General features: G+C 52.8%; 1 protein-coding gene across 4 annotated transcripts in view; it reads right to left on the reverse strand.

Moving 5' to 3' along the window:
- CASZ1 (castor zinc finger 1) overlaps window positions 1-25,665 on the reverse strand; it is a 329,303-nt gene that overhangs the window by 238,043 nt on the left and 65,595 nt on the right. For all 4 annotated transcript variants that reach the window (XM_063943866.1, XM_063943865.1, XM_063943864.1 and 1 more), the window contains one exon: window positions 19,732-19,819. The gene's annotated coding sequence lies outside the window, so the exon portion shown is untranslated. The remainder of the gene's footprint in view (window positions 1-19,731; window positions 19,820-25,665) is intronic.

Genomic DNA, 25,665 nt, shown 5'->3' on the forward strand with positions numbered 1-25,665 from the left:
CCCGTACACAGGACACAGCGCTGTCTGTAAGCATCGCACCGGGACTGTACGAGTGGCAGGAGAGCATTCTACACCCCGTACACAGGACACAGCGCTGTCTGTAAGCATGGTACCGGGACTGTACGAGCGGCAGGAGAGCATTCTACACCCCGTACACAGGACACAGCGCTGTCTCTAATCATGGTACCGGGACTGTACGAGCGGCAGGAGAGCATTCTACACCCCGTACACAGGACACAGCACTGTCTCTAAGCGTGTCACCGGGACTGTACGAGTGGCAGGAGAGCATTCTACACCCCGTACACAGGACACAGCGCTGTCTGTAAGCATGGCACCGGGACTGTACGAGTGGCAGGAGAGCATTCTACACCCCGTACACAGGACACAGCGCTGTCTGTAAGCATGGCACCGGGACTGTACGAGCGGCAGGAGAGCATTCTACACCCCGTACACAGGACACAGCGCTGTCTGTAAGCATGGCACCGGGACTGTACGAGCGGCAGGAGAGCATTCTACACCCTGTACACAGGACACAGCGCTGTCTGTAAGCATGGCACCGGGACAGTACGAGTGGCAGGAGAGCATTCTACACCCCGTACACAGGACACAGCGCTGTCTCTAAGCATGGCACCGGGACTGTACGAGTGGCAGGAGAACATTCTACACCCCGTACACAGCGCTGTCTGTAAGCATGGCACCGGGACTGTACGAGCGGCAGGAGAGCATTCTACACCCCGTACACAGCGCTGTCTGTAAGCATGGCACCGGGACTGTACGAGCGGCAGGAGAGCATTCTACACCCTGTACACAGGACACAGCGCTGTCTCTAAGCATGGCACCGGGACTGTACGAGTGGCAGGAGAGCATTCTACACCCCGTACACAGGACACAGCGCTGTCTGTAAGCATGGCACCGGGACTGTACGAGCGGCAGGAGAGCATTCTACACCCTGTACACAGGACACAGCGCTGTCTGTAAGCATGGCACCGGGACTGTACGAGTGGCAGGGGGGCATTCTACACCCTGTACACAGGACACAGCGCTGTCTGTAAGCGTGTCACCGGGACTGTACGAGCGGCAGGAGAACATTCTACACCCCGTACACAGGACACAGCGCTGTCTGTAAGCGTGTCACCGGGACTGTACGAGCGGCAGGAGAGCATTCTACACCCCGCACACAGGACACAGCGCTGTCTGTAAGCGTGTCACCGGGACTGTAAGAGTGGCAGGAGAGCATTCTACACCCCGTACACAGGACACAGCGCTGTCTGTAAGCATGTCACCGGGACTGTACGAGCGGCAGGAGAGCATTCTACACCCCGTACACAGGACACAGCGCTGTCTGTAAGCATGGCACCGGGACTGTACGAGTGGCAGGAGGGCATTCTACACCCCGTACACAGGACATAGCGCTGTCTGTAAGCATGGCACCGGGACTGTACGAGCGGCAGGAGAGCATTCTACACCCCGTACACAGGACACAGCGCTGTCTGTAAGCATATCACCGGGACTGTACGAGCGGCAGGAGAGCATTCTACACCCCGTACACAGGACACAGCGCTGTCTGTAAGCATGTCACCGGGACTGTACGAGCGGCAGGAGGGCATTCTACACCCCGTACACAGGACACAGCGCTGTCTGTAAGCGTGTCACCGGGACTGTACGAGCGGCAGGAGAGCATTCTACACCCCGTACAAAGGACACAGCGCTGTCTGTAAGCGTGTCACCGGGACTGTAAGAGTGGCAGGAGAGCATTCTACACCCCGTACACAGGACACAGCGCTGTCTGTAAGCATGTCACCGGGACTGTACGAGCGGCAGGAGAGCATTCTACACCCCGTACACAGGACACAGCGCTGTCTGTAAGCATGGCACCGGGACTGTACGAGTGGCAGGAGGGCATTCTACACCCCGTACACAGGACATAGCGCTGTCTGTAAGCATATCACCGGGACTGTACGAGCGGCAGGAGGGCATTCTACACCCTGTACACAGGACACAGCGCTGTCTGTAAGCGTGTCACCGGGACTGTACGAGTGGCAGGAGAGCATTCTACACCCCGTACACAGGACACAGCGCTGTCTGTAAGCATGGCACCGGGACTGTACGAGCGGCAGGAGAGCATTCTACACCCCGTACACAGGACACAGCGCTGTCTGTAAGCATGTCACCGGGACTGTACGAGCGGCAGGAGAGCATTCTACACCCTGTACACAGGACACAGCGCTGTCTGTAAGCGTGTCACCGGGACTGTACGAGCGGCAGGAGGGCATTCTACACCCTGTACACAGGACACAGCGCTGTCTGTAAGCGTGTCACCGGGACTGTACGAGTGGCAGGAGAGCATTCTACACCCCGTACACAGGACACAGCGCTGTCTGTAAGCATGTCACCGGGACTGTACGAGCGGCAGGAGAGCATTATACACCCTGTACACAGGACACAGCTCTGTCTGTAAGCATGGCACCGGGACTGTACGAGCGGCAGGAGGGCATTCTACACCCCGTACACAGGACACAGCGCTGTCTGTAAGCGTGTCACCGGGACTGTACGTGCGGCAGGAGAGCATTCTACACCCTGTACACAGGACACAGCGCTGTCTGTAAGCGTGTCACCGGGACTGTACGTGCGGCAGGAGAGCATTCTACACCCTGTACACAGGACACAGCGCTGTCTGTAAGCGTGTCACCGGGACTGTACGAGCGGCAGGAGAGCATTCTACACCCTGTACACAGGACACAGCGCTGTCTCTAAGCATGGCACCGGGACTGTACGAGTGGCAGGAGAGCATTCTACACCCCGTACACAGGACACAGCGCTGTCTGTAAGCGTGTCACCGGGACTGTACGAGTGGCAGGAGAACATTCTACACCCCGTACACAGGACACAGCGCTGTCTGTAAGCGTGTCACCGGGACTGTACGTGCGGCAGGAGAGCATTCTACACCCCGTACACAGCGCTGTCTGTAAGCATGTCACCGGGACTGTACGAGTGGCAGGAGAGCATTCTACACCCTGTACACAGGACACAGCGCTGTCTGTAAGCGTGTCACCGGGACTGTACGAGTGGCAGGAGAGCATTCTACACCCCGTACACAGGACACAGCACTGTCTGTAAGCGTGTCACCGGGACTGTACGAGCGGCAGGAGAGCATACTACACCCCGTACACAGGACACAGCGCTGTCTGTAAGCGTGTCACCGGGACTGTACGAGCGGCAGGAGAGCATTCTACACCCCGTACACAGGACACAGCGCTGTCTCTAAGCATGGCACCGGGACTGTACGAGTGGCAGGAGAGCATTCTACACCCCGTACACAGGACACAGCGCTGTCTGTAAGCATGGCACCGGGACTGTACGAGTGGCAGGAGGGCATTCTACACCCTGTACACAGGACACAGCGCTGTCTGTAAGCGTGTCACCGGGACTGTACGAGCGGCAGGAGAGCATTCTACACCCCGTACACAGGACACAGCGCTGTCTCTAAGCATGGCACCGGGACTGTACGAGTGGCAGGAAGGCATTCTACACCCCGTACACAGGACACAGCGCTGTCTGTAAGCATGGCACCGGGACTGTACGAGCGGCAGGAGAGCATTCTACACCCCGTACACAGGACACAGCGCTGTCTCTAAGCATGGTACCGGGACTATACGAGTGGCAGGAGAGCATTCTACACCCCGTACACAGGACACAGCGCTGTCTCTAAGCATGGCACCGGGACTGTACGAGTGGCAGGAGAACATTCTACACCCCGTACACAGCGCTGTCTGTAAGCATGGCACCGGGACTGTACGAGCGGCAGGAGAGCATTCTACACCCCGTACACAGGACACAGCGCTGTCTCTAAGCATGGTACCGGGACTGTACGAGTGGCAGGAGAGCATTCTACACCCCGTACACAGGACACAGCGCTGTCTGTAAGCATGTCACCGGGACTGTACGAGCGGCAGGAGAGCATTCTACACCCTGTACACAGGACACAGCGCTGTCTGTAAGCATGGCACCGGGACTGTACGAGTGGCAGGAGAGCATTCTACACCCCGTACACAGGACACAGCGCTGTCTGTAAGCATGGCACCGGGACTGTACGAGTGGCAGGAGGGCATTCTACACCCTGTACACAGGACACAGCGCTGTCTGTAAGCGTGTCACCGGGACTGTACGAGCGGCAGGAGAACATTCTACACCCCGTACACAGGACACAGCGCTGTCTGTAAGCGTGTCACCGGGACTGTAAGAGTGGCAGGAGAGCATTCTACACCCTGTACACAGGACACAGCGCTGTCTGTAAGCATGTCACCGGGACTGTACGAGCGGCAGGAGAGCATTCTACACCCCGTACACAGGACACAGCGCTGTCTGTAAGCATGGCACCGGGACTGTACGAGCGGCAGGAGAGAATTCTACATCCTGTACACAGGACACAGCGCTGTCTGTAAGCATGGCACCGGGACTGTACGAGCGGCAGGAGAGCATTCTACACCCCGTACACAGGACACAGCGCTGTCTGTAAGCATGGCACCGGGACTGTACGAGCGGCAGGAGAGCATTCTACACCCTGTACACAGGACACAGAGCTGTCTGTAAGCATGGCACCGGGACTGTACGAGCGGCAGGAGAGCATTCTACACCCCGTACACAGGACACAGCGCTGTCTGTAAGCATGGCACCGGGACTGTACGAGCGGCAGGAGAGCATTCTACACCCTGTACACAGGACACAGAGCTGTCTGTAAGCATGGCACCGGGACTGTACGAGCGGCAGGAGAGCATTCTACACCCCGTACACAGGACACAGAGCTGTCTGTAAGCATGTCACCGGGACTGTACGAGCGGCAGGAGAGCATTCTACACCCCGTACACAGGACACAGCGCTGTCTGTAAGCATGGCACCGGGACTGTACGAGTGGCAGGAAGGCATTCTACACCCCGTACACAGGACACAGCGCTGTCTGTAAGCGTGTCACCGGGACTGTACGAGCGGCAGGAGAGCATTCTACACCCTGTACACAGGACACAGCGCTGTCTGTAAGCGTGTCACCGGGACTGTACGAGCGGCAGGAGAGCATTCTACACCACGTACACAGGACACAGCGCTGTCTGTAAGCATGTCACCGGGACTGTACGAGCGGCAGGAGAGCATTCTACACCCCGTACACAGGACGCAGCGCTGTCTGTAAGCGTGTCACCGGGACTGTACGAGCGGCAGGAGAGCATTCTACACCCCGTACACAGGACACAGCGCTGTCTGTAAGCATGGCACCGGGACTGTACGAGCGGCAGGAGAGCATTCTACACCCCGTACACAGGACACAGCGCTGTCTGTAAGCATGTCACCGGGACTGTACGAGTGGCAGGAGAGCATTCTACACCCCGTACACAGGACACAGCGCTGTCTCTAAGCGTGTCACCGGGACTGTACGAGTGGCAGGAGAGCATTCTACACCCCGTACACAGGACACAGCGCTGTCTGTAAGCGTGTCACCGGGACTGTACGAGCGGCAGGAGAGCATTCTACACCCCGTACACAGGACACAGCGCTGTCTCTAAGCATGGCACCGGGACTGTACGAGTGGCAGGAGAGCATTCTACACCCCGTACACAGGACACAGCGCTGTCTGTAAGCATGGCACCGGGACTGTACGAGTGGCAGGAGAGCATTCTACACCCCGTACACAGGACACAGCGCTGTCTGTAAGCATGGCACCGGGACTGTACGAGCGGCAGGAGAGCATTCTACACCCCGTACACAGGACACAGCGCTGTCTCTAAGCATGGTACCGGGACTGTACGAGCGGCAGGAGAGCATTCTACACCCCGTACACAGGACACAGCGTTGTCTCTAAGCATGGTACCGGGACTGTACGAGCGGCAGGAGAGCATTCTACACCCCGTACACAGGACACAGCGCTGTCTCTAAGCGTGTCACCGGGACTGTACGAGTGGCAGGAGAGCATTCTACACCCCGTACACAGGACACAGCGCTGTCTGTAAGCATGGCACCGGGACTGTACGAGTGGCAGGAGAACATTCTACACCCCGTACACAGCGCTGTCTGTAAGCATGGCACCGGGACTGTACGAGCGGCAGGAGAGCATTCTACACCCCGTACACAGGACACAGCGCTGTCTGTAAGCATGGCACCGGGACTGTACGAGCGGCAGGAGAGCATTCTACACCCTGTACACAGGACACAGCGCTGTCTCTAAGCATGGTACCGGGACTGTACGAGTGGCAGGAGAGCATTCTACACCCCGTACACAGGACACAGCGCTGTCTGTAAGCATGGCACCGGGACTGTACGAGCGGCAGGAGAGCATTCTACACCCTGTACACAGGACACAGCGCTGTCTGTAAGCATGGCACCGGGACTGTACGAGTGGCAGGAGGGCATTCTACACCCTGTACACAGGACACAGCGCTGTCTGTAAGCGTGTCACCGGGACTGTACGAGCGGCAGGAGAACATTCTACACCCCGTACACAGGAGACAGCGCTGTCTGTAAGCGTGTCACCGGGACTGTACGAGCGGCAGGAGAGCATTCTACACCCTGTACACAGGACACAGCGCTGTCTGTAAGCATTGTACCGGGACTGTACGAGCGGCAGGAGAGCATTCTACACCACGTACACAGGACACAGCGCTGTCTGTAAGCATGGCACCGGGACTGTACGAGTGGCAGGAGGGCATTCTACACCCCGTACACAGGACACAGCGCTGTCTGTAAGCATGGCACCGGGACTGTACGAGCGGCAGGAGAGCATTCTACACCCCGTACACAGGACACAGCGCTGTCTGTAAGCATATCACCGGGACTGTACGAGCGGCAGGAGAGCATTCTACACCCCGTACACAGGACACAGCGCTGTCTGTAAGCATGTCACCGGGACTGTACGAGCGGCAGGAGGGCATTCTACACCCTGTACACAGGACACAGCGCTGTCTGTAAGCGTGTCACCGGGACTGTACGAGCGGCAGGAGGGCATTCTACACCCTGTACACAGGACACAGCGCTGTCTGTAAGCGTGTCACCGGGACTGTACGAGCGGCAGGAGAGCATTCTACACCCCGTACACAGGACACAGCGCTGTCTGTAAGCATGGCACCGGGACTGTACGAGCGGCAGGAGAGCATTCTACACCCCGTACACAGGACACAGCGCTGTCTGTAAGCATGTCACCGGGACTGTACGAGCGGCAGGAGAGCATTCTACACCCTGTACACAGGACACAGCGCTGTCTGTAAGCGTGTCACCGGGACTGTACGAGCGGCAGGAGGGCATTCTACACTCTGTACACAGGACACAGCGCTGTCTGTAAGCATGTCACCGGGACTGTACGAGCGGCAGGAGGGCATTCTACACCCTGTACACAGCGCTGTCTGTAAGCATGGCACCGGGACTGTACGAGCGGCAGGAGAGCATTCTACACCCCGTACACAGGACACAGCGCTGTCTGTAAGCATGGCACCGGGACTGTACGAGCGGCAGGAGAGCATTCTACACCCCGTACACAGGAGACAGCGCTGTCTGTAAGCATGGCACCGGGACTGTACGAGTGGCAGGAGAGCATTCTACACCCCGTACACAGGAGACAGCGCTGTCTGTAAGCGTGTCACCGGGACTGTACGAGCGGCAGGAGAACATTCTACACCCTGTACACAGGACACAGCGCTGTCTGTAAGCATGGCACCGGGACTGTACGAGCGGCAGGAGAGCATTCTACACCCTGTACACAGGACACAGAGCTGTCTGTAAGCATGTCACCGGGACTGTACGAGCGGCAGGAGAGCATTCTACACCCTGTACACAGGACACAGCTCTGTCTGTAAGCATGGCACCGGGACTGTACGAGCGGCAGGAGGGCATTCTACACCCCGTACACAGGACACAGCGCTGTCTGTAAGCGTGTCACCGGGACTGTACGTGCGGCAGGAGAGCATTCTACACCCTGTACACAGGACACAGCGCTGTCTGTAAGCGTGTCACCGGGACTGTACGTGTGGCAGGAGAGCATTCTACACCCTGTACACAGGACACAGCGCTGTCTGTAAGCGTGTCACCGGGACTGTACGAGCGGCAGGAGAGCATTCTACACCCTGTACACAGGACACAGCGCTGTCTCTAAGCATGGCACCGGGACTGTACGAGTGGCAGGAGAGCATTCTACACCCCGTACACAGGACACAGCGCTGTCTGTAAGCGTGTCACCGGGACTGTATGAGTGGCAGGAGAACATTCTACACTCCGTACACAGGACACAGCGCTGTCTGTAAGCGTGTCACCGGGACTGTACGTGCGGCAGGAGAGCATTCTACACCCCGTACACAGCGCTGTCTGTAGGCATGTCACCGGGACTGTACGAGTGGCAGGAGAGCATTCTACACCCTGTACACAGGACACAGCGCTGTCTGTAAGCATGTCACCGGGACTGTACGAGTGGCAGGAGAGCATTCTACACCCTGTACACAGGACACAGCGCTGTCTGTAAGCGTGTCACCGGGACTGTACGAGTGGCAGGAGAGCATTCTACACCCCGTACACAGGACACAGCGCTGTCTGTAAGCATGGCACCGGGACTGTACGAGCGGCAGGAGGGCATTCTACACCCTGTACACAGGACACAGCGCTGTCTGTAAGCGTGTCACCGGGACTGTACGAGCGGCAGGAGAGCATTCTACACCCCGTACACAGGACACAGCGCTGTCTCTAAGCATGGCACCGGGACTGTACGAGTGGCAGGAGAACATTCTACACCCCGTACACAGCGCTGTCTGTAAGCATGGCACCGGGACTGTACGAGCGGCAGGAGAGCATTCTACACCCCGTACACAGGACACAGCGCTGTCTCTAAGCATGGTACCGGGACTGTACGAGTGGCAGGAGAGCATTCTACACCCCGTACACAGGACACAGCGCTGTCTGTAAGCATGTCACCGGGACTGTACGAGCGGCAGGAGAGCATTCTACACCCTGTACACAGGACACAGCGCTGTCTGTAAGCATGGCACCGGGACTGTACGAGCGGCAGGAGAGCATTCTACACCACGTACACAGGACACAGCGCTGTCTGTAAGCATGGCACGGGACTGTACGAGTGGCAGGAGAGCATTCTACACCCCGTACACAGGACACAGCGCTGTCTGTAAGCATGGCACCGGGACTGTACGAGTGGCAGGAGGGCATTCTACACCCTGTACACAGGACACAGCGCTGTCTGTAAGCGTGTCACCGGGACTGTACGAGCGGCAGGAGAACATTCTACACCCCGTACACAGGACACAGCGCTGTCTGTAAGCATGTCACCGGGACTGTAAGAGTGGCAGGAGAGCATTCTACACCCTGTACACAGGACACAGCGCTGTCTGTAAGCATGGCACCGGGACTGTACGAGCGGCAGGAGAGCATTCTACACCCTGTACACAGGACACAGCGCTGTCTGTAAGCATGGCACCGGGACTGTACGAGCGGCAGGAGAGCATTCTACACCCCGTACACAGGACACAGCGCTGTCTCTAAGCATGGCACCGGGACTGTACGAGTGGCAGGAGAATATTCTACACCCCGTACACAGCGCTGTCTGTAAGCATGGCACCGGGACTGTACGAGCGGCAGGAGAGCATTCTACACCACGTACACAGGACACAGCGCTGTCTGTAAGCATGGCACCGGGACTGTACGAGTGGCAGGAGAGCATTCTACACCCCGTACACAGGACACAGCGCTGTCTGTAAGCATGGCACCGGGACTGTACGAGTGGCAGGAGGGCATTCTACACCATGTACACAGGACACAGCGCTGTCTGTAAGCGTGTCACCGGGACTGTACGAGCGGCAGGAGAACATTCTACACCCCGTACACAGGACACAGCGCTGTCTGTAAGCATGTCACCGGGACTGTAAGAGTGGCAGGAGAGCATTCTACACCCTGTACACAGGACACAGCGCTGTCTCTAAGCATGGCACCGGGACTGTACGAGTGGCAGGAGAACATTCTACACCCCGTACACAGCGCTGTCTGTAAGCATGGCACCGGGACTGTACGAGCGGCAGGAGAGCATTCTACACCCTGTACACAGGACACAGAGCTGTCTGTAAGCATGGCACCGGGACTGTACGAGCGGCAGGAGAGCATTCTACACCCCGTACACAGGACACAGGGCTGTCTGTAAGCATGGCACCGGGACTGTACGAGCGGCAGGAGAGCATTCTACACCCTGTACACAGGACACAGAGCTGTCTGTAAGCATGGCACCGGGACTGTACGAGCGGCAGGAGAGCATTCTACACCCTGTACACAGGACACAGAGCTGTCTGTAAGCATGGCACCGGGACTGTACGAGCGGCAGGAGAGCATTCTACACCCCGTACACAGGACACAGCGCTGTCTGTAAGCATGGCACCGGGACTGTACGAGCGGCAGGAGAGCATTCTACACCCTGTACACAGGACACAGAGCTGTCTGTAAGCATGTCACCGGGACTGTACGAGCGGCAGGAGGGCATTCTACACCCCGTACACAGGACACAGCGCTGTCTGTAAGCATGGCACCGGGACTGTACGAGCGGCAGGAGAACATTCTACACCCCGTACACAGGACACAGCGCTGTCTGTAAGCGTGTCACCGGGACTGTAAGAGTGGCAGGAGAGCATTCTACACCCTGTACACAGGACACAGCGCTGTCTGTAAGCATGGCACCGGGACTGTACGAGCGGCAGGAGAGCATTCTACACCACGTACACAGGACACAGCGCTGTCTGTAAGCGTGTCACCGGGACTGTACGAGCGGCAGGAGAGCATTCTACACCCTGTACACAGGACACAGCGCTGTCTGTAAGCATGGCACCGGGACTGTACGAGTGGCAGGAGAGCATTCTACACCCCGTACACAGGACACAGCGCTGTCTGTAAGCATGGCACCGGGACTGTACGAGCGGCAGGAGAGCATTCTACACCCCGTACACAGGACACAGCGCTGTCTGTAAGCATGGCACCGGGACTGTACGAGTGGCAGGAGAGCATTCTACACCACGTACACAGGACACAGCGCTGTCTGTAAGCATGTCACCGGGACTGTACGAGCGGCAGGAGAGCATTCTACACCCCGTACACAGGAGACAGCGCTGTCTGTAAGCATGGCACCGGGACTGTACGAGCGGCAGGAGAGCATTCTACACCCCGTACACAGGAGACAGCGCTGTCTGTAAGCGTGTCACCGGGACTGTACGAGCGGCAGAAGAACATTCTACACCCCGTACACAGGACACAGCGCTGTCTGTAAGCATGGCACCGGGACTGTACGAGTGGCAGGAGAACATTCTACACCACGTACACAGGACACAGCGCTGTCTGTAAGCATGTCACCGGGACTAGACGAGCGGCAGGAGGGCATTCTACACCCCGTACACAGGACACAGCGCTGTCTGTAAGCGTGTCACCGGGACTGTACGAGCGGCAGAAGAGCATTCTACACCCTGTACACAGGACACAGCGCTGTCTGTAAGCGTGTCACCGGGACTGTACGAGTGGCAGGAGAGCATTCTACACCCCGTACACAGGAGACAGCGCTGTCTGTAAGCGTGTCACCGGGACTGTACGAGCGGCAGGAGAACATTCTACACCCCGTACACAGGACACAGCGCTGTCTGTAAGCGTGTCACCGGGACTGTACGAGTGGCAGGAGAGCATTCTACACCCCGTACACAGGACACAGCGCTGTCTGTAAGCATGTCACCGGGACTGTACGAGTGGCAGGAGGGCATTCTACACCCCGTACACAGGACACAGCGCTGTCTGTAAGCATGGCACCGGGACTATACGAGTGGCAGGAGGGCATTCTACACCCTGTACACAGGACACAGCGCTGTCTGTAAGCGTGTCACCGGGACTGTACGAGCGGCAGGAGGGCATTCTACACCCTGTACACAGGACACAGCGCTGTCTGTAAGCGTGTCACCGGGACTGTACGAGCGGCAGGAGGGCATTCTACACCCTGTACACAGGACACAGCGCTGTCTGTAAGCGTGTCACCGGGACTGTACGAGCGGCAGGAGAACATTCTACACCCCGTACACAGGACACAGCGCTGTCTGTAAGCATGTCACCGGGACTGTACGAGTGGCAGGAGAGCATTCTACATCCCGTACACAGGACACAGCGCTGTCTGTAAGCGTGTCACCGGGACTGTACGAGCGGCAGGAGGGCATTCTACACCCTGTACACAGCGCTGTCTGTAAGCATGGCACCGGGACTGTACGAGCGGCAGGAGAGCATTCTACACCCTGTACACAGGACACAGCGCTGTCTGTAAGCATGTCACCGGGACTGTACGAGCGGCAGGAGGGCATTCTACACCCTGTACACAGGACACAGCGCTGTCTGTAAGCATGTCACCGGGACTGTACGAGCGGCAGGAGGGCATTCTACACCCTGTACACAGCGCTGTCTGTAAGCATGGCACCGGGACTGTACGAGCGGCAGGAGGGCATTCTACACCCTGTACACAGGACACAGCGCTGTCTGTAAGCATGGCACCGGGACTGTACGAGCGGCAGGAGGGCATTCTACACCCTGTACACAGGACACAGCGCTGTCTGTAAGCATGTCACCGGGACTGTACGAGCGGCAGGAGGGCATTCTACACCCTGTACACAGGACACAGCGCTGTCTGTAAGCATGGCACCGGGACTGTACGAGCGGCAGGAGGGCATTCTACACCCTGTACACAGCGCTGTCTGTAAGCATGGCACCGGGACTGTACGAGCAGCAGGAGACCATTCTACACCCCGTACACAGGACACAGCACTGTCTGTAAGCATGTCACCGGGACTGTACGAGCGGCAGGAGAGCATTCTACACCCCGTACACAGGACACAGCGCTGTCTGTAAGCATGGCACCGGGACTGTATGAGCGGCAGGAGAGCATTCTACACCCTGTACACAGCGCTGTCTGTAAGCATGGCACCGGGACTGTACGAGCAGCAGGAGACCATTCTACACCCCGTACACAGGACACAGCACTGTCTGTAAGCATGTCACCGGGACTGTACGAGCGGCAGGAGAGCATTCTACACCCCGTACACAGGACACAGCGCTGTCTGTAAGCATGTCACCGGGACTGTACGAGCGGCAGGAGAGCATTCTACACCCCGTACACAGGACACAGCGCTGTCTGTAAGCATGGCACCGGGACTGTATGAGCGGCAGGAGAGCATTCTACACCCCGTACACAGGACACAGCTCTGTCTGTAAGCGTGTCACTGGGACTGTACGTGCGGCAGGAGAGCATTCTACACCCCGTACACAGGACACAGCGCTGTCTGTAAGCATGGCACCGGGACTGTACGAGTGGCAGGAGAGCATTCTACACCCTGTACACAGGACACAGCGCTGTCTCTAAGCATGGCACCGGGACTGTACGAGTGGCAGGAGAACATTCTACACCCCGTACACAGCGCTGTCTGTAAGCATGGCACCGGGACTGTACGAGCGGCAGGAGAGCATTCTACACCCTGTACACAGGACACAGAGCTGTCTGTAAGCATGGCACCGGGACTGTACGAGCGGCAGGAGAGCATTCTACACCCCGTACACAGGGCTGTCTGTAAGCATGGCACCGGGACTGTACGAGCGGCAGGAGAGCATTCTACACCCTGTACACAGGACACAGAGCTGTCTGTAAGCATGGCACCGGGACTGTACGAGCGGCAGGAGAGCATTCTACACCCTGTACACAGGACACAGAGCTGTCTGTAAGCATGGCACCGGGACTGTACGAGCGGCAGGAGAGCATTCTACACCCCGTACACAGGACACAGCGCTGTCTGTAAGCATGGCACCGGGACTGTACGAGCGGCAGGAGAGCATTCTACACCCTGTACACAGGACACAGAGCTGTCTGTAAGCATGTCACCGGGACTGTACGAGCGGCAGGAGGGCATTCTACACCCCGTACACAGGACACAGCGCTGTCTGTAAGCATGGCACCGGGACTGTACGAGCGGCAGGAGAACATTCTACACCCCGTACACAGGACACAGCGCTGTCTGTAAGCGTGTCACCGGGACTGTAAGAGTGGCAGGAGAGCATTCTACACCCTGTACACAGGACACAGCGCTGTCTGTAAGCATGGCACCGGGACTGTACGAGCGGCAGGAGAGCATTCTACACCACGTACACAGGACACAGCGCTGTCTGTAAGCGTGTCACCGGGACTGTACGAGCGGCAGGAGAGCATTCTACACCCTGTACACAGGACACAGCGCTGTCTGTAAGCATGGCACCGGGACTGTACGAGTGGCAGGAGAGCATTCTACACCCCGTACACAGGACACAGCGCTGTCTGTAAGCATGGCACCGGGACTGTACGAGCGGCAGGAGAGCATTCTACACCCCGTACACAGGACACAGCGCTGTCTGTAAGCATGGCACCGGGACTGTACGAGTGGCAGGAGAGCATTCTACACCACGTACACAGGACACAGCGCTGTCTGTAAGCATGGCACCGGGACTGTACGAGCGGCAGGAGAGCATTCTACACCCCGTACACAGGAGACAGCGCTGTCTGTAAGCGTGTCACCGGGACTGTACGAGCGGCAGAAGAACATTCTACACCCCGTACACAGGACACAGCGCTGTCTGTAAGCATGGCACCGGGACTGTACGAGTGGCAGGAGAACATTCTACACCACGTACACAGGACACAGCGCTGTCTGTAAGCATGTCACCGGGACTAGACGAGCGGCAGGAGGGCATTCTACACCCCGTACACAGGACACAGCGCTGTCTGTAAGCGTGTCACCGGGACTGTACGAGCGGCAGAAGAGCATTCTACACCCTGTACACAGGACACAGCGCTGTCTGTAAGCGTGTCACCGGGACTGTACGAGTGGCAGGAGAGCATTCTACACCCCGTACACAGGAGACAGCGCTGTCTGTAAGCGTGTCACCGGGACTGTACGAGCGGCAGGAGAACATTCTACACCCCGTACACAGGACACAGCGCTGTCTGTAAGCGTGTCACCGGGACTGTACGAGTGGCAGGAGAGCATTCTACACCCCGTACACAGGACACAGCGCTGTCTGTAAGCGTGTCACCGGGACTGTACGAGTGGCAGGAGGGCATTCTACACCCCGTACACAGGACACAGCGCTGTCTGTAAGCGTGTCACCGGGACTGTACGAGCGGCAGGAGAGCATTCTACACCACGTACACAGGACACAGCGCTGTCTGTAAGCGTGTCACCGGGACTGTACGAGTGGCAGGAGGGCATTCTACACCCCGTACACAGGACACAGCGCTGTCTGTAAGCGTGTCACCGGGACTGTACGAGCGGCAGGAGAGCATTCTACACCCCGTACACAGGACACAGCGCTGTCTGTAAGCATGGCACCGGGACTATACGAGTGGCAGGAGGGCATTCTACACCCTGTACACAGGACACAGCGCTGTCTGTAAGCGTGTCACCGGGACTGTACGAGCGGCAGGAGGGCATTCTACACCCTGTACACAGGACACAGCGCTGTCTGTAAGCGTGTCACCGGGACTGTACGAGCGGCAGGAGGGCATTCTACACCCTGTACACAGGACACAGCGCTGTCTGTAAGCGTGTCACCGGGACTGTACGAGCGGCAGGAGAACATTCTACACCCCGTACACAGGACACAGCGCTGTCTGTAAGCATGTCACCGGGACTGTACGAGTGGCAGGAGAGCATTCTACATCCCGTACACAGGACACAGCGCTGTCTGTAAGCATGTCACCGGGACTGTACGAGCGGCAGGAGGGCATTCTACACCCTGTACACAGCGCTGTCTGTAAGCATGGCACCGGGACTGTACGAGCGGCAGGAGGGCATTCTACACCCTGTACACAGGACACAGCGCTGTCTGTAAGCGTGTCACCGGGACTGTACGAGCGGCAGGAGAACATTCTACACCCCGTACACAGGACACAGCGCTGTCTGTAAGCATGGCACCGGGACTGTACGAGCGGCAGGAGGGCATTCTACACCCTGTACACAGGACACAGCGCTGTCTGTAAGCATGTCACCGGGACTGTACGAGCGGCAGGAGGGCATTCTACACCCTGTACACAGGACACAGCGCTGTCTGTAAGCATGTCACCGGGACTGTACGAGCGGCAGGAGGGCATTCTACACCCTGTACACAGGACACAGCGCTGTCTGTAAGCGTGTCACCGGGACTGTACGAGCGGCAGGAGGGCATTCTACACCCTGTACACAGGACACAGCGCTGTCTGTAAGCATGTCACCGGGACTGTACGAGTGGCAGGAGGGCATTCTACACTCTGTACACAGGACACAGCGCTGTCTGTAAGCATGTCACCGGGACTGTACGAGTGGCAGGAGAGCATTCTACACCCTGTACACAGGACACAGCGCTGTCTGTAAGCGTGTCACCGGGACTGTACGAGCGGCAGGAGGGCATTCTACACCCTGTACACAGGACACAGCGCTGTCTGTAAGCATGTCACTGGGACTGTACGAGCGGCAGGAGAGCATTCTACACCCTGTACACAGGACACAGCGCTGTCTGTAAGCATGGCACCGGGACTGTACGAGCGGCAGGAGAACATTCTACACCCTGTACACAGGACACAGCGCCGCATGCCTCCACCAAATTCATGGCTATTGATTTTCATGTATTTCTTCCAGCAATCTGCATCCAGCTTTCATTCATAATTCATGGTCTTGCTGTAATTTGTAGGAAAGTCGTGTAATACGGAGATCAGCGACTGACAGATGCCGCACGTCAGCGTACTGCTCAGCACTGAAATATGTTCCAGGTCTAAGTGTCGTCCACTATCCACAACGGGGACCTCATTAAACTGACCCCCGAGTTCCCCGACTTGAGACTGAAAGGTCATATTGGGTCAGTCCATTTTTATTGAGTGACGTGGCGGGTGTGCCAGCTGCGGAGCCCCCTCTATCAGGAGAGGCAGCAGATGGCACACCTGTGTGCTGGGTACATGTAATCAGCGGGCACTCACCTGCACCGCAGAACAATGCGCTCTTCTGCTAAGAATGACTCATTTGCATGTCATTTGCTAAAAGTCTAATGTGCTAACCTAATGTCCGAGCGCTGCGCTCCAAAAATACAACTAAATTAAATCTAGATCAATATAAATATTTGCCAAGTTTAGTTTGAGAAAATGAATAGTGAACTGAAACCGTGTAAGTCAGTGGTTAGTACATAAGAGGAGGATGCGCGCAGTCAGGACGGCACATTTTGCTACATACATACATACATACACCCTACTGATACACAGGAATATGTAGTAACGTATTACTGCCAGGACGTATAATAACACTCCCTGGACCCCTCCTATTATAATCACTTCCGCCAGCACTCTGTCCCGATTTTATCCTCGGAATAACTATATACCCCGTGTGTGTAATATGTACAGTAACCCACAGAACACGGACTGGTAACATGGACGGTTTGTACAGAGTACAGCTGCACACGCAGAGGAACATTACTGTGTAATTCTATAACATGTCATGTTCCAGCAGCCGGATCAGCCAGAGATGAGGATTTGTGGACGTCCCTTGCATGCGGGCGGGAGGGGGGGATCTTGCGGTCACAGTGAACTCTAAAGGACGTAATATTAGATTTAATACTTACAAATGGACAGATGATCAGATGTTACTGTGGCCGCCTATCAGTGTGATTTACTACACAGGCATGTAAGAGGTTTCAGATCTGGATAGTGCTGACACCCCTCAGACACAAAGCAGGGTGATATGCGGGCCGCGTGGGAGCATGGAGAAGCCTTTCAGTTGTTCTGGGACTAGAACGCAGCAAAAAGTGACGTTTTATAGATAATTACTGCATATGAAAAGGCAGCATTGGGACTCCTTATAGACATAGGAGGAACACACATGTTCATTATACCACATGGTCTAGGCCTTCCCACAGACGTATTATGGAGTGTCACGAGCAGCTGCGTTCTCAGACGCAGTACCACAGCCACAGAGGCCACGTTTAGCCGGAGCTGAGAAGGAGACACAGCGGCAGCCATAAGCTGATGAGAGCGATGAGGTACGATGGTGGAGTATGCACAACAGTCAGCAGAGTGACACCGGCCGTGGCTACTGATTATAGACGCCTCAGAAATTGCACGTTCTGTAGCACGCAGACACAGGAGCAGAAACTATTATTTGCATATTACCACAGCTGCCAATCTGGGGGGAAAAACCTGCAAGAGCGAATGCAACTACTGCACCCATCTCTGGTCAGGACTGTTGTCCCATTCATTGGGGTCTACACACACACACACACACACACAAAGAGCGCTATCAGTTACTTGGTGATTATACATCTACGGCCCAATACACAGACAACGGGAGTGGAAAAGAGAGAAGGCGAAAGTGAAAGAGAAGCAGAGAGCAAATGAGAGAAAGAGAAAGAAAGAGAGAAAGAGAGAAAGAAAGAGAGAGAGAAAGAAAGAAAAAGAAAGAAAGAAAGAAAGAAAGAAAGAAAGAAAGAAAGAAAGAAAGAAAGAAAGAAAGAAAAAGAAAAAGAAAAAAAGAAAGAAAGAAAAAGAGAAAGAAAAAGAGAAAAAGAGAAAAAGAGAAAGAAAGAAAGAAAGAAAGAAAAAGAGAAAAAGAGAAAGAAAGAAAGAAAGAAAGAAAGAAAGAGAAAAAGAAAGAAAGAAAAAGAAAGAAAGAAAAAGAAAGAGAAAAAGAAAGAAAGAAAAAGAAAAAAAGAAAGAAAGAAAAAGAGAAAGAAAGAGAAAAAGAGAAAGAAAGAAAGAAAAAGAGAAAAAGAGAAAAAGAGAAAGAAAGAAAAAGAGAAAAAGAGAAAAAGAGAAAGAAAGAAAGAAAGAAAGAAAGAAAAAGAAAGAGAAAAAGAAAGAAAGAAAAAGAAAGAAAGAAAGAAAGAAAGAAAGAAAAAGAAAGAAAGAAAAAGAAAGAAAGAAAAAGAAAGAAAGAAAAAGAAAGAAAAAGAAAGAAAGAAAAAGAAAGAAAAAGAAAGAAAGAAAGAAAAAGAAAGAAAGAAAGAAAGAAAGAAAGAAAGAAAGAAAGAAAGAAAGAAAGAAAGAAAGAAAGAAAGAAAGAAAGAAGAAAAAAAAAAGGAGGGATGTAGAAAAAGAGTGAGAAGGAGATACAGGGATAAACTATAAAAAAATGTTAATAATTATAAAAATGGAGGAAGAGCACGTGAGAAGAAAGATAATGGACACAGGAGAAAAAGAAGGAAGAAGAAGAGGTGTAGAGAAGAGAAATAGAAAGAGGAGAAACAGGGACAGAGCAAAACAAAGGAAAACAGAAGCAGTAAAGGAGCAAGTATATAGAGGAAGAGTGTGTGAGAGGAAGAGGGGTGGGGAACAGAAACAGAGAGAAAGGAGAGACGTAAAAGAGAAATGTAAAGTGAAAAAAAAGGAATGGAGAAAGAAAAAGGATGAAATGGATGTTTGAGAGAACAGAGAATGTGAGGCAGATGAGGAGTGAAAAAAGGTGAATGAAAGAGAAAGCCAGGAAAATAGAGATAGAGAGACAGTGAAGAAATGAAGAGGAAATGGAGAGAGAGACGGGACTGTAAGTGGCTTCCTTTGCTTTGTGCGAGCGACAGGTGGATTTTATACCTGTCTATGCAGAATATTAGGTTGTACATAAACACATGTAAAATATTAATCAACAGCAGACTAGTGTCACCATATGAGAATGGAAACTTCTAACCAGGAAATCCGGAGAAAAAGAACCTTACCTGCTGAATAAAACGCTGGAGGAAACGCGTCCATTTAAAACCTGACACCTGTCGCTCTGTGGCCTTCACTTTCTTGATGAATGGATTTCTGCAGAAAAGCATAAATGAGACACCGGGTCATATACTGTATACCCCTAATAACACGTCCATTTATCGCTGCACATAGATAACACTGCCGCAGCACTAAGGCCAGATTTATCTACAATCATTTATCAGTATGATATTTCATAGCAAGACACAGGTTTTACACTTTACATCCATTTATAGAAAAGCGGAATACAAATCTCAGAAGAACCTCAAGTTTATAATACGCACTGGGGACAATTAAGAACACACGTAGCCCTACTATCCTAGATATCCCTGGATAGGAGCACGGAAAGGTCTGGGGAGGCCGGACGCACTGTCGTAGCTTCCATCTTGTACAGCCTCAGTATATCTCACGCATTCATTCGCCGTTACTCATTATCAGCGAGTTACGGGAAGATTACGTTACGTCACTTTATGCTGAGCATAATCAGATTCCAGCTTTACACCTTGACACCAGCCAAAGTCCAGAACAGACTCAAAATTCTAATAAACCTTTATCTGGAGAAACGTGCGAGAGAGATGCTTTGTGGAAGCGGTCAGGGTTCCCCGTCTCCACGCACACCCGCTGCCGTCTTCCCCGTACGCTGGAATAGTGACCCAGTGACTAACACTTGTTATTACAGAACAGAATCCTGAACGGATTCCACGTGTAAGAAGTTAGGGACAAGCGGAGGAAAAGCAGCTAATTGTTAAATAACAAAGGGTAACTGTTTAAGATCCATAGGAGATAGGGACACGGCCAAAAATGGAGCCAAATGTATCAGCACAGCGACCAAAGGACCTTGTGTCATTTTAAGCAAATATTGTGGCGTTTCCATGACAATCCCCTGTTTTGAATATCCGACATGTTCACATATTGAAAAAAAGTATTTCCTGTTTGCACTATAATAACTAGATTTTAGTACGTCCAGTATTAGCAGAACGCCGAATCCCCCCCCCCCCCCCCCCCCCCTATGGGAGCGAGGCAGAGCCGGCAGGACAACGACTGGAATATAGTTATCAGCCAGACAGAACACATACAAGCTGCTCACATAGAGATCTAGCGGTGAACTCGGCCTGCCCCTGTGGAAGTAACGTGGGGCTGTATGTGGATAGACAGATGAGGTGTCCATGCAGCCTCGGAGGACCGGCCACAGCCAAACCGCACCACAAATCCACAAGAAAGGGGATATTATAAATGCAACAAGCTAAATAAAGTGTACATTTTGCACAGAACCTCCAGTTGTACACACATTCTTACCTGTCGGCCTAAACACACAATGGAGTGTTGCCATCATTGTGCGTCTTCCCAAACCTGCAACCTAAACTACTAAGAATAGTGTCTTCAAAACCCCTGTATACCTCAGCCACCGAATCCGGCTCATATAATCACTGGTGGAACAAGACTAAGGCCCCATAGAGCCCTGGTTTGGGCTTTTTGTACCCCGACCGCAGGTCATGCAATACCAACCACACACAATAATCCGGGAGAGCTCCGTGGCCACTGACCTGGAAGGAGGGTCTGGGTTATAGAATGAGGTAACCTGTATAATTACTGTGCGAGGACGACGCAGCCACTTTAGGGAAAGTGCTGCTTCATACAGGAGTATCTTGTATTTTACTGCATTTACCAGAAAGAACCCACTATAGACAATATTCCTCTAATGCTTATTAGTCACAAACAAGGGCAACATGCAAACATTATGGAAAGTGCACAATTCTGATATGGTGCAATGTGGAAACAATCTTTAATAATAAACAAATAAAATATTTATGACATCACGTTGCTGCTCAAAATTGTTATTTTAATCTGAATAAAGTGCTTAATTATTACTCCAATTTATACTTAGGAACGTTTACTGCCAAAATGATTATATTATCTCATAGAGTACAAGATGACTCACTGAAACAGGACTGCAGGACGGAACAATGATGGTAAGAAGACGGCATCACCAAAATATGATTTATACTGTAAGTATGTTGTGTAAAATGGAAAATAATTTAACTTTGCATTTTAATTCATTAGTAAACAATGCATAATTTAGGTTCATCTCAATATAAAAGTGTTACTTATGCCACAATCTTTCTTCATCAGTATGACAAGAGCCTAACATCATTACTCTGTGCTGCTGGGGACCCTGCTCCTCCCACTATATAACTCTCAGGCTGTGACTTCCTGCTGCCTCCATTCCCCTCCTCACATCATGTCACTGCCCCTGTCACATGCAGCTCTGTCCTCACTGATACATTACTCATCTCCTGATATACTCTGTGCTGCTGGGGACCCTGCTACTCCCACTATATAACTCTCAGTCTGTGGCTTCCTGCTGCCTCCATTCTCCTCCTCACATCATGTCACTGCCCCTGTCACATGCAGCCCTGTCCTCACTGATACATCACTCATCTCCTGATATACTCTGTGCTGCTGGGGGACCCTGCACCTCCCACTATGTAACTCTGACTGGCTAATAGTTGCTGTGCCCCTGACCACTTTCTTCTTTGAGGAAACATATTGACTGATGCTTCTATGGAGACACTGGGGAAAAATTTACTAAAGCTTCTAAAACAGAGAACTATTGATGGTGCCTATAGCAACCAATTTCTAAAAGGCTATGATTGGTTGCTATGGGCAACACCATCAATTCTCTGTTTTCAAAGCTTTAGTAAATTTACCCCACTGTGTCTATTTGAATTTGAACCAAATATATTTAATAAAGATAGACAGATAGATAGACATGAGATAGACAGAGAGATAGACATGAGACAGATAGATAGATAGATAGATAGATAGATAGATAGATAGATAGATAGATAGATAGACAAAGATGAGATAGATAGATAGATAGATAGATAGATAGATAGATAGATAGATAGATAACTTCATGGCAGAATCCCCAGAGGACAGCGGAGGCGGCAACATGAAACACAGAGGAACAAAGGCTTGGGAAGGGCGACACACAACACGACATGTTCCTTCTCTCTCAGGCGGCAGACCAGGACCGTCTTGCACAAGTCAGGATTGGGTGGAACATAAATTCCAAACAGATTTCTTCCCATTTATTTACTATAAATACAGATTAGCTAAAATGAATACTCTTTATTTTTTTATTATTCCCACGCCCGGTTTTTCCCTGAGACACCTGTGCTTGGCGAGAAATTAGAATCCAGATAGCGGAGAATACGCACTTGAGACATGAAGGGAGAGAGGCTATACGGGGACAGAGCAGGAACCACACATTATAATGTCCCATATGAGAGTGAGGATGGCGGAATAGCCGTCAATGTGACCACACGTTATAATGTCCCATATGAGAGTGAGGATGGCGGAATAGCTGTCAATGCGATCACACATTATAATGTCCCATATGAAAGTGAGGATGGCGGAATAGCCGTCAATGTGACCACACGTTATAATGTCCCATATGAGAGTGAGGATGGCGGAATAGCCGTCAATGCGATCACACATTATAATGTCCCATATGAAAGTGAGGATGGCGGAATAGCCGTCAATGTGACCACACGTTATAATGTCCCATATGAGAGTGAGGATGGCGGAATAGCCGTCAATGCGATCACACATTATAATGTCCCATATGAAAGTGAGGATGGCGGAATAGCCGTCAATGTGACCACACGTTATAATGTCCCATATGAAAGTGAGGATGGCGGAATAGCCGTCAATGTGATCACACATTATAATGTCCCATATGAAAGTGAGGATGGCGGAATAGCCGTCAATGTGACCACACGTTATAATGTTCCATATGAAAGTGAGGATGGCGGAATAGCCGTCAATGTGACCACACGTTATAATGTCCCATATGAAAGTGAGGATGGCGGAATAGCCGTCAATGTGACCACACATTATAATGTCCCATATGAAAGCGAGGATGGCGGAATACCCGTCAATGTGACCACACGTTATAATGTCCCATATGAAAGTGAGAATGGCGGAATACCCGTCAATGTGACCACACGTTATAATGTCCCATATGAAAGTGAGGATGGCGGAATACCCGTCAATGTGACCACACGTTATAATGTCCCATATGAAAGTGAGGATGGCGGAATAGCCGTCAATGTGACCACACGTTATAATGTCCCATATGAAAGTGAGGATGGCGGAATAGCCGTCAATGTGACCACACGTTATAATGTCCCATATGAAAGTGAGGATGGCGGAATAGCCGTCAATGTGACCACACATTATAATGTCCCATATGAAAGTGAGGATGGCGGAATAGCCGTCAATGTGACCACACATTATAATGTCCCATATGAAAGTGAGGATAGCGGAATAGCCGTCAATGTGACCACACGTTATAATGTCCCATATGAAAGTGAGGATGGCGGAATAGCCGTCAATGTGATCACACATTATAATGTCCCATATGAAAGGGAAGATGGCGGAATAGCCGTCAATGTGACCCAGTCCTGATACACTGTACTTATGGTCATACTCGCTGCTAATAGACAGATTGTGCGATATAAAGGTCTATCGTCCACTAACATATCACCTGGAAGACGCTGTATGCGGTCACTTGCAGCTTCTAGAACACATCATATCCCACCAGAATGCTGCAAGGAACCTGGCAAATACTATTATTACCAGTTACTTATATAGCGCACACATACTCCGCAACGCTGTACAGGGAATATCTAAGTCACATCAGTCCCAGAAACCCACGCAACCACTGTGAGGATATACAAACTCCATGCAATATGGTCCACGGTGCCAATCGAACCAAAGACATTAGTGCTTTGAGGCCATAATGCTAACCACTATGCCACTGCGACTTACACCATCAAACATTCTCATTGCTGTGATGTGGATTGCTGCTAGATATATTATATGTACATAAAATACATATCTCCACCCCCCCCCCCCTCATCCCCACCCGACTCCTGTGATGTTCTTCCTCCGCCCTGCGCCTGTCTGGCTGATAGGTCTGGGACCTGTTTGGACCTTCCTCAGGTGCATGTCCCCCTCTCCCCGTCACCTACACTCTGATTATAAGGGAACCAGGTTCCGGGTGTCTGGGTTCCTTGAAGTCTCCCTTGTAATTGTCAGGCAGAGATCATCTCTGCAGCTTCCCTCTGATGTTCTGTCTGTGGCAGAGGTGATCACACAGGGAATATCCTCTCAGACGGGCTGAAAGACGGTAGTGGCAGCATTCCGGCTGTCAGCGCTCCAAGGAGCAGGCCACACATGATGTGCCTGTGGGAATCTGGCTGCAGGACAGGCACACTGCATCCTGGAAGCTGGCGCTGGGGTTTCCCCAGGTGTAAATCGCTTATAAACAGTTCCTCTTCTACAATTCCTGCTCGTTATATTCGTACTTTTTACTGAGATGGATGTGGAGCAGCGCGAGGCTCGTAGGGTGTAACGTGTAGGGTGCATGAGGAGAAACGCAGGACAACATGAGGAGACCAAAGGTCCGGTCACAACGCAGGACAACAGGAAACCAAAGGCTGCGGATCCCAAGGACTGATGTTGGGGCAGGGCCCCCAGATCCCAAGGACATAGAAGTTGGGTCAGGGTCCCCAGATCCCAGGGATAGATAGGGGCCACAAATTGAATGATCCAGGTTATTTCTGTGGGAAGACCATTGCGTCTTATCCCCATTCCAAGTTCCAAACCACATTTAAGTCTCTTTTATCAACTAACCCCCTTTCCCGTAATACCTCGTCGAGAGTCGTCATTCCCCCTTCCCCTCCTGGACACGTGGCATTACTGGTAAATTAACATTTTACCACGCTTATTAGCTGAAGACTGTAGTAATACTGCCCGCTAATGAACACATTTTGGAATAGGGTTGTCCATCCATGGTTCAGGCCTGCAGAAGAGCACTGGACCTCCCTCATGGA

The sequence above is a fragment of the Pseudophryne corroboree genome, chromosome 10 (assembly GCF_028390025.1).
Source record: "Pseudophryne corroboree isolate aPseCor3 chromosome 10, aPseCor3.hap2, whole genome shotgun sequence".
Taxonomy (NCBI): domain Eukaryota; kingdom Metazoa; phylum Chordata; class Amphibia; order Anura; family Myobatrachidae; genus Pseudophryne; species Pseudophryne corroboree.